We start from the raw sequence: 6437 nt of genomic DNA on the forward strand, positions 1-6437 counted from the left end.
TCCTCGCTGACACACCATCCTGCCAGCCTGCACTAGTGTTCCATTTCCTACGAGAATTCTGTCAGAGGCCTAAACTGCGAAGTGACGGGCTCACAGCCAGCACCGCAGCTGATTTCCTCCCCTCTATTTTATTGGAACCACACTGATTATCCTGGTGCTGGCACAGACGAACAGGAAACGTGAAGCGCATACGGACCTTTGAGAGTTGCCTGAAGTTTCTCAGTAAAATTCTCGTTTTACGTGGTCCCCACTCTTTGAACATCCTTCTGGCTGAAAACCCCAATGTGCTTCTTCGGGAGTTTTAATCTGTGAGCGTGCGGGAGGATTTTGCCTTTGACATGTTTTACTCCTGAAAAGTAATTGTCACTCCCATGGAAGTGCCAGACGCTGGCCCTGTGTCCAAAAAGTTCATTACATCTTCTCTCTAGGCCTGTTTGCAAAAGGAAGATGCCATTTTTTTTAAAGTTACAATCCAAAAGAAACTGTGTTTAAAAAAAAGTTGTGTTTTTTTTTTTTTTTACATCTATCTTACTTGTATTTCGTAAAATGAGTGCTCTCCTTTTATTTGGGAATTTTGATGAAAAAGTTAAGAGTAGATGATGTTAATTTATTGAAACTTTGGTTTGGTACATAAATACCAAAGAATTCTCTTTTGATTGAATCGATTGAATTCTCTTTTGGCCTATGTAACTTCCCCTCAGAGTTGTTCGCTAAGCAGCTCCAGATTTGTGAACCTGGTTCCAGTTGAGTTATTCATTGTTTATTACCCCGTGGCGCTGCCTTTCTTTTTAGCTTTTCGATGTGATATGGCAAGCTGTGATTTTCTGCACTGGCTGTGCCTCTGGTCACGCGTCCTGTGACTGTGATCCCCCGGCCACCACGACCACCCTCTTGCCAGAATAACGGAGGAGCTGGGCTCAGCCCACGGGCAGGTGGCGCCGGGTGGGTTTCACCTTCTTTGTCCCCCGAAGAGTGAGTCTTTCCCTTGCCAAGGGCAGCTGCCTTAACCTCCGAGAGTCTGCACTTGGTGTTAGTGCTGGAAACCCAGGGTCTGAACCGCGCTGCTTAGGGAGTCGGCCCTTCGGGAGCCGGCAGCTCGAGGGGAGCCCTGCCGGGTCAGGCAGACAGATGAATCCCAAGACACTCACTGGCAATAACTTATCGCTGGTTTGCCTCCAGACTAGGGCCATGGACTGACCCCATTCGCTGTTGGCCTTGAAAATCAGAGTTCACGTCTCCCAGCTGCCCCATTTCCCATCCGATTCAGCCTGACCGGACTTCTCTTGCTTTCCGCACCCATCCTGGGTTGGATCACAGAGAATGAGAATAAGCTGCTGGGGGCCTCTCTTCCCCATAACCCCCAAACCCTCCATCTGAAATCCTTCCCATCTTCCCAGGACCCGTGGTACCTCCTGGGCCCTGAGGCAGCTCCTCAGGAAAACACCTGCTGCTCATCAGATTCCCAGGCCCGGCCCCCACCCGAAGCCCCACGTGCTTTCCGTGGAGCGGCATCGAGAATGGACAGTCCTACGGTAGCTAGTGGTAGGACCCCCGGCAGGGTTCACATTTCCACACCTTTTGATTGGACTCTGACTTCTAATGATTGTATTTTTCCACAACCTTTTGGTGACAGAGTTCAGTTTTCCGCTTGGTAGTTTAAATAAATAAATAAATGACTCCTTGTAAGTCCCCGTGAGGACCGAAGATAGGCTGACCGGTGGTTTGCTGCGACTCGGTAGGACTGTTTCACTTCCACCAGGAGAGAAGGCTTGTCTGTTGGTTGGGGCCACCTCTTTACCATGTAACGTTCCGTTTACAGTGATTTGCTCTGGGGGGCACTTTCCCAGCTGGTTCCCATGTTGTACAGTAGATGGGTAGACCTTTTGTATATTAGTGTGTTTTAAGTTATTGATTTGTTTTATATAAAATAATTTATTTTTCAGGTACCATTTTTCATTTTAACTTTGTTTTTACATGGGTTTGTTTTCAATAAAGTATGACACTGCTGTCCAAAAGTCAACAATAAAATGAATCCCATTGTGTTCTTTGGAGGATGCTTATGTAACTAGCCTTTTTTCTTTTTTTTTTTGCCTTTTTTTTTTCTGCCTTTTTTTTTTTTTTTGCTTTTCAGAAGAAAAAAAAGTCCTTCTCAGTTTTCCATCTCCCCGAGTTTGCCTTTTTATCCTTGTGAATAAATGTTCTTTAGTGTTTTAGGAGGAAAAAGCAAACCTAGATTTTGATAATCCAGAAGATTTCAGATTAATAAAGAAGCTTTGAAAGAAGACCATTTTTCAAAATTTTAGTGAAGTGTGAATATTTTTTGTCAATGGCTTTCTCAAAGAGAATGAAACTTTTGCACCATTTTCAGAGTTTTTATAGAGATGCCAAATTGATATATTTACATGTAATGGAAACATGAAAAAGTTTTATTAAACAATTGTTCATAGCTGTGTAGACATTTTAATTCAGTTTCCAAAGCTCTCAAAAGTGTATTTTTGGAGTACGGAGTGATAACGGTTTGGGGCGTTACGGTTCCAAACGACTCGATTGTCCGAATACTTAGTTCTTTTCACAGGTATCAGGTTTGTGTTAAACGCTGTATGTTAACTATGACTGGACCTCTGTGATATTTTGGTAATAAATGAAGTGGGATCGTTGAGACACGGTGGTGTAGGGGTGATGGTGTGTGACTCGTAAGCAGCCATCGCCGAGTGACGCGCCAGCCAGGGCCACAGGTGACTTGCTCCTCCCTAGGTGAGCGTGGGCTGCCCCTCGCCAGGCTCTGTGCCAGGCCGTGGCCTTGACCCATGTGGGGAAGGAGGGAGCCCGCAGACAGCCCAGCCTGGAGGACGGAGAGGAAGGCACCAGGACACGCCCTGTGACTGGCTCCCCCACCTCCCTCTGCCCCTGCCCAGATGCTGGCCTCCCCCCCTGGACGCACTCACAAATCAGCCCCCTCCCCCTGGAGACCCAGGGACCCCTCTTCTCCAGGCTCAAAGGTTCCTGGGCCTCCTGTCTTGTCCCTGAGTGTTGCCTGTCTGTCTGCTCCCCACACCTGAGCCCCTGGCCATTCCAAATGTCTTCTGACACTAATCTCCTCGGGTGACGGAAGGCAAGTTCGAACTCACCAAGAGGCAGGACGGAGCATAAGAGTCTTAGGGTCGGAGTTTTAGGTTCGAATCCTGACTCTGCCGCCTCCCCAGTGTGCACCGCAGGCAAGCCCCTGACTCTCTCCGAGCCTCAGCCTCCCCGGCTGTGAAATGGGGTCCATAACGCCCAGCCCATAGGTTTCTTGTGGAAAGGAAAGCAGATCAAGTAGGTACCACACCACAGCCACTCTGAAGCCAAGACGCATCCAAGGAGAGAGGCTAGGGTTGGCAGAGAGAGCAGGAACCCCCACCCCGGCTCCCCCGCACCCAGCGGGCTCAGCTAAACCCGCGGACGTGCTTCCCCAGCGGCACTGCAGGGCCTCTCCTGAAGTCACTGGATTTTCTTTCTCCTCTGTGTGTGTGTCTTGTGGTTCTGCGTTGAGGTCCCTCAGAATACCCAGCCCGAGTCCCTGGCAGAGGGGCAGGCGGGCACCACCTGGGGAAGGCGGCTGGGCTCCAGCTGGAGGTGGCTCCAGGGATGTCCTGGGACCTCCAGGCAGCTCCGCAGGCGCCGTCTGCACCTACTGCACTGAGGAGAAGGGGTCTGGGCGTCAGCCCTTGCCTGCGCATCACAGACCAGAGTGTGCGTCCCCCTCCCCCAGGGGCCTTGTTCAAAAGCAGATCCGGATTCAGCAGTTCTGGGCTGAGCCCGAGACTCTGCACTGCTAACCTAACCAACTCCCAAGTGATGCCGGTGCTCCAGGGACCCCCTCTAAGAAGCCAGTGGTGTAAGTGGGGGTGTGCTGTCACAAAGCCTTGCCGCCCCCAGCTCCACGTCTGGTGCGCAGGACAGCTTCCGACTCCCCCCACCCCAGGATTCAGAGCTGAGAGGCTGAGTCCACGTGCGAGGTGGGGGGCTCTTGCCGCCAGCCTGCCCGGGGTGGGGGGGTGCCGTCTTCATGGTTCCGTGCAAGGTTAAGACTCTGAGGGCTTAATGCCTGCATCCCTTTGCTTTGGGTCTTTTTTTTTTAAAGATATATTTTTTAAAAATATTTATTTATTTATTTGGTTGTGTTGGGTCTTAGTTGCGGCACTCACGTGGGATCTAGTTCCCTGACCAGGGATCAAACCTGGGCCCCCTGCATTGGGAACGCAGAGTCTTAGCCACTGCGCCACCAGGGAAGTCCCTGTCTTTTGGGTCTTTTTGTTTGTTTCACCTCAGTACTTTCCTAGCACAATTGCAAAGGATTTCCTAAAGAGAAGGGAGAAAATCATAGACACTGGTGTTGTCCCTGAGAACCATGGTTTCTGTTTAGTGACAGGAAGGACCGTTCTGCTGTGAGAGTGTTTTTTACCATGGAGTCGGGGGCGCTAGGGACAGCACAGTGGATCTTACCCTCTGCCCCTGGCCTGGAGCCCACTCAGAGCAGGACAGATGGTGGTGACGTGGGCCTGCAAGCCTGGACAAGTGGCAGCCCCGGGCTCTGGGAAGCCGCCCGGAAGTCCCGCAGCAAACTTCAAGCTGGCCAGGGAGCATTTCTCCCCAGTTCACGCCTTGCTTTGCCCACCCAGGGGTCCAAAAGAACAGACCGAAGACCCCCATCCCACGTGTGGGTGTGCCGAGTGCCGGGGCGTGTGAGGCCCTCCGGGGCGTGGCGTCCGAGCGGGAGCAAGTTCCGAGGAGCCAGGAGGTGGTGGTGAGAGGTGATTGCTATTAGCTACTAGCGTGCTGTGCACCTTACAGAGTACTTCACTGAACTGTGAGCAAGGTCTTAGTATTGCCCACGTACTCATTTAAAGGTGATGCCCTGAAGCTTAGCCAGTTGGAAAAACAGACACCGTTTGGCGCTGGTGATTTTTGTCTTTTTCACTGGTTTGATACAGAGCATCCTGGGTTTGGACCTGCCCCTTAGCTCTGTGCCTCTGAATGTGTCCATTTTGGGGTTCAGTCAGGGATGGGAAGTTGGGGGTTTGGACGGGGCAGGGCTCCTCCCACAGGTGAGACATTATGCCTGTGTAACTGCACAGGGGTGGGGAGAGGCTCAGGTGCCCGTGGGCACGTGCCAGGGGCCTGGACCCAACCCCCAGCTCTCCCGGGGGTCTTTCAGTCACCCCAGAGCAAGCGAGGGAGAGAATTTCTCTTGAGCCCCTGCATTGTGAGCGCACAGCCAGCTCCCCCCACCCTGGACCTCCAGGGACAGTGTCCTCTGAGAGCCCGAGGGCTTCTCCTAAACTCCACCAAACCGGGACAGAATTTGCAGGGACCTCTGGTTCAGAAAGTACCAAGAATTTCAAGTCGGTGACCGCAGAGCGTTAAACCAAGCGTGGGGCATGGGGCCCTCTGAGCTTGGGGTCTTGTGGAAGCACGGGTCCCACTCCCACGGCCTGCCACCCTCTCTGTTCAGGAGGTTTCTGGTTTTCTTTGGGCTTCCTGGAGACTGTGGAGTCTCAAAACCCACCTTCCCGGGACTTCCCTGGTGGTCCAGTGGGTAAGACTCCGTGCCCTCAGTGCAGGGGGCCTGGGTTTGATCCCTGGTTGGAGAACTAGATCCCGCATGCATGCCTGCAACTAAGAGTCCGCATGCCGGGCTTCCCTGGTGGCTCAGTGGTTAAGAATCTGCCTGCCAACGCAGGGGACCGGGTTTGAGCCCTGGTCTGGGAAGATCCCTCATGCCACGGAGCAACTAAGCCCGTGCGCCACAACTACCGAGCCCGCGCTCTAGAGCCCACGAGCCACAACTACTGAAGCCCGCGCGCCTAGAGCCCGCGCTCTGCAACAAGAGAAGACACCGCAATGAGAAGCCCGTGCACCGCAACAAAGAGTAGTTCCCACTCGCCGCAACTAGAGCAAGCCCGTGCGCAGCAACGAAGACCCAACGCAGCCAAAGATAAATAAATTAATTAAATAAATTTTAAACAAAAGAGTCCGTATGCCGCAACTAAGACCCGGAGCGGCCAAAATAAGTAAATTAATTTAAAAAAACAAAAAAACTCCACCTTCCTCTTCATTCCAAGGACCGCCTTCCGTCTGATTGGTTTTCTCAGAGTCGAAGGATTTGGTGCAGGGCCTGAAGGGTCAGAGCACAGCGGCATCTGGGCCCTGCGGTGTGAGGGCCTGGGTCCCAGAAGAAACTGCAGCTCAGAGAGCCGCTGGGTGGGTGTCGGGGAGAGGGACCAGGGCTCGGGGCAGGCCCCGCTGAAGGGACATTTCCGGTTGGAGGGATCCCAGGACAAGAGGTGGGGCTGGGCAGGCACAGGCACGAATGCCCTCTTCTCTCTGTCAAGTGAAGCCTCCTGGAGACGCTTGGTGGGTCAACTGTGTAAACCACCCACCTGCCCGCCCCACGC

This window comes from Tursiops truncatus, chromosome 3, assembly GCF_011762595.2.
Source record: "Tursiops truncatus isolate mTurTru1 chromosome 3, mTurTru1.mat.Y, whole genome shotgun sequence".
In the NCBI taxonomy this organism is placed as follows: Eukaryota; Metazoa; Chordata; class Mammalia; order Artiodactyla; family Delphinidae; genus Tursiops; species Tursiops truncatus.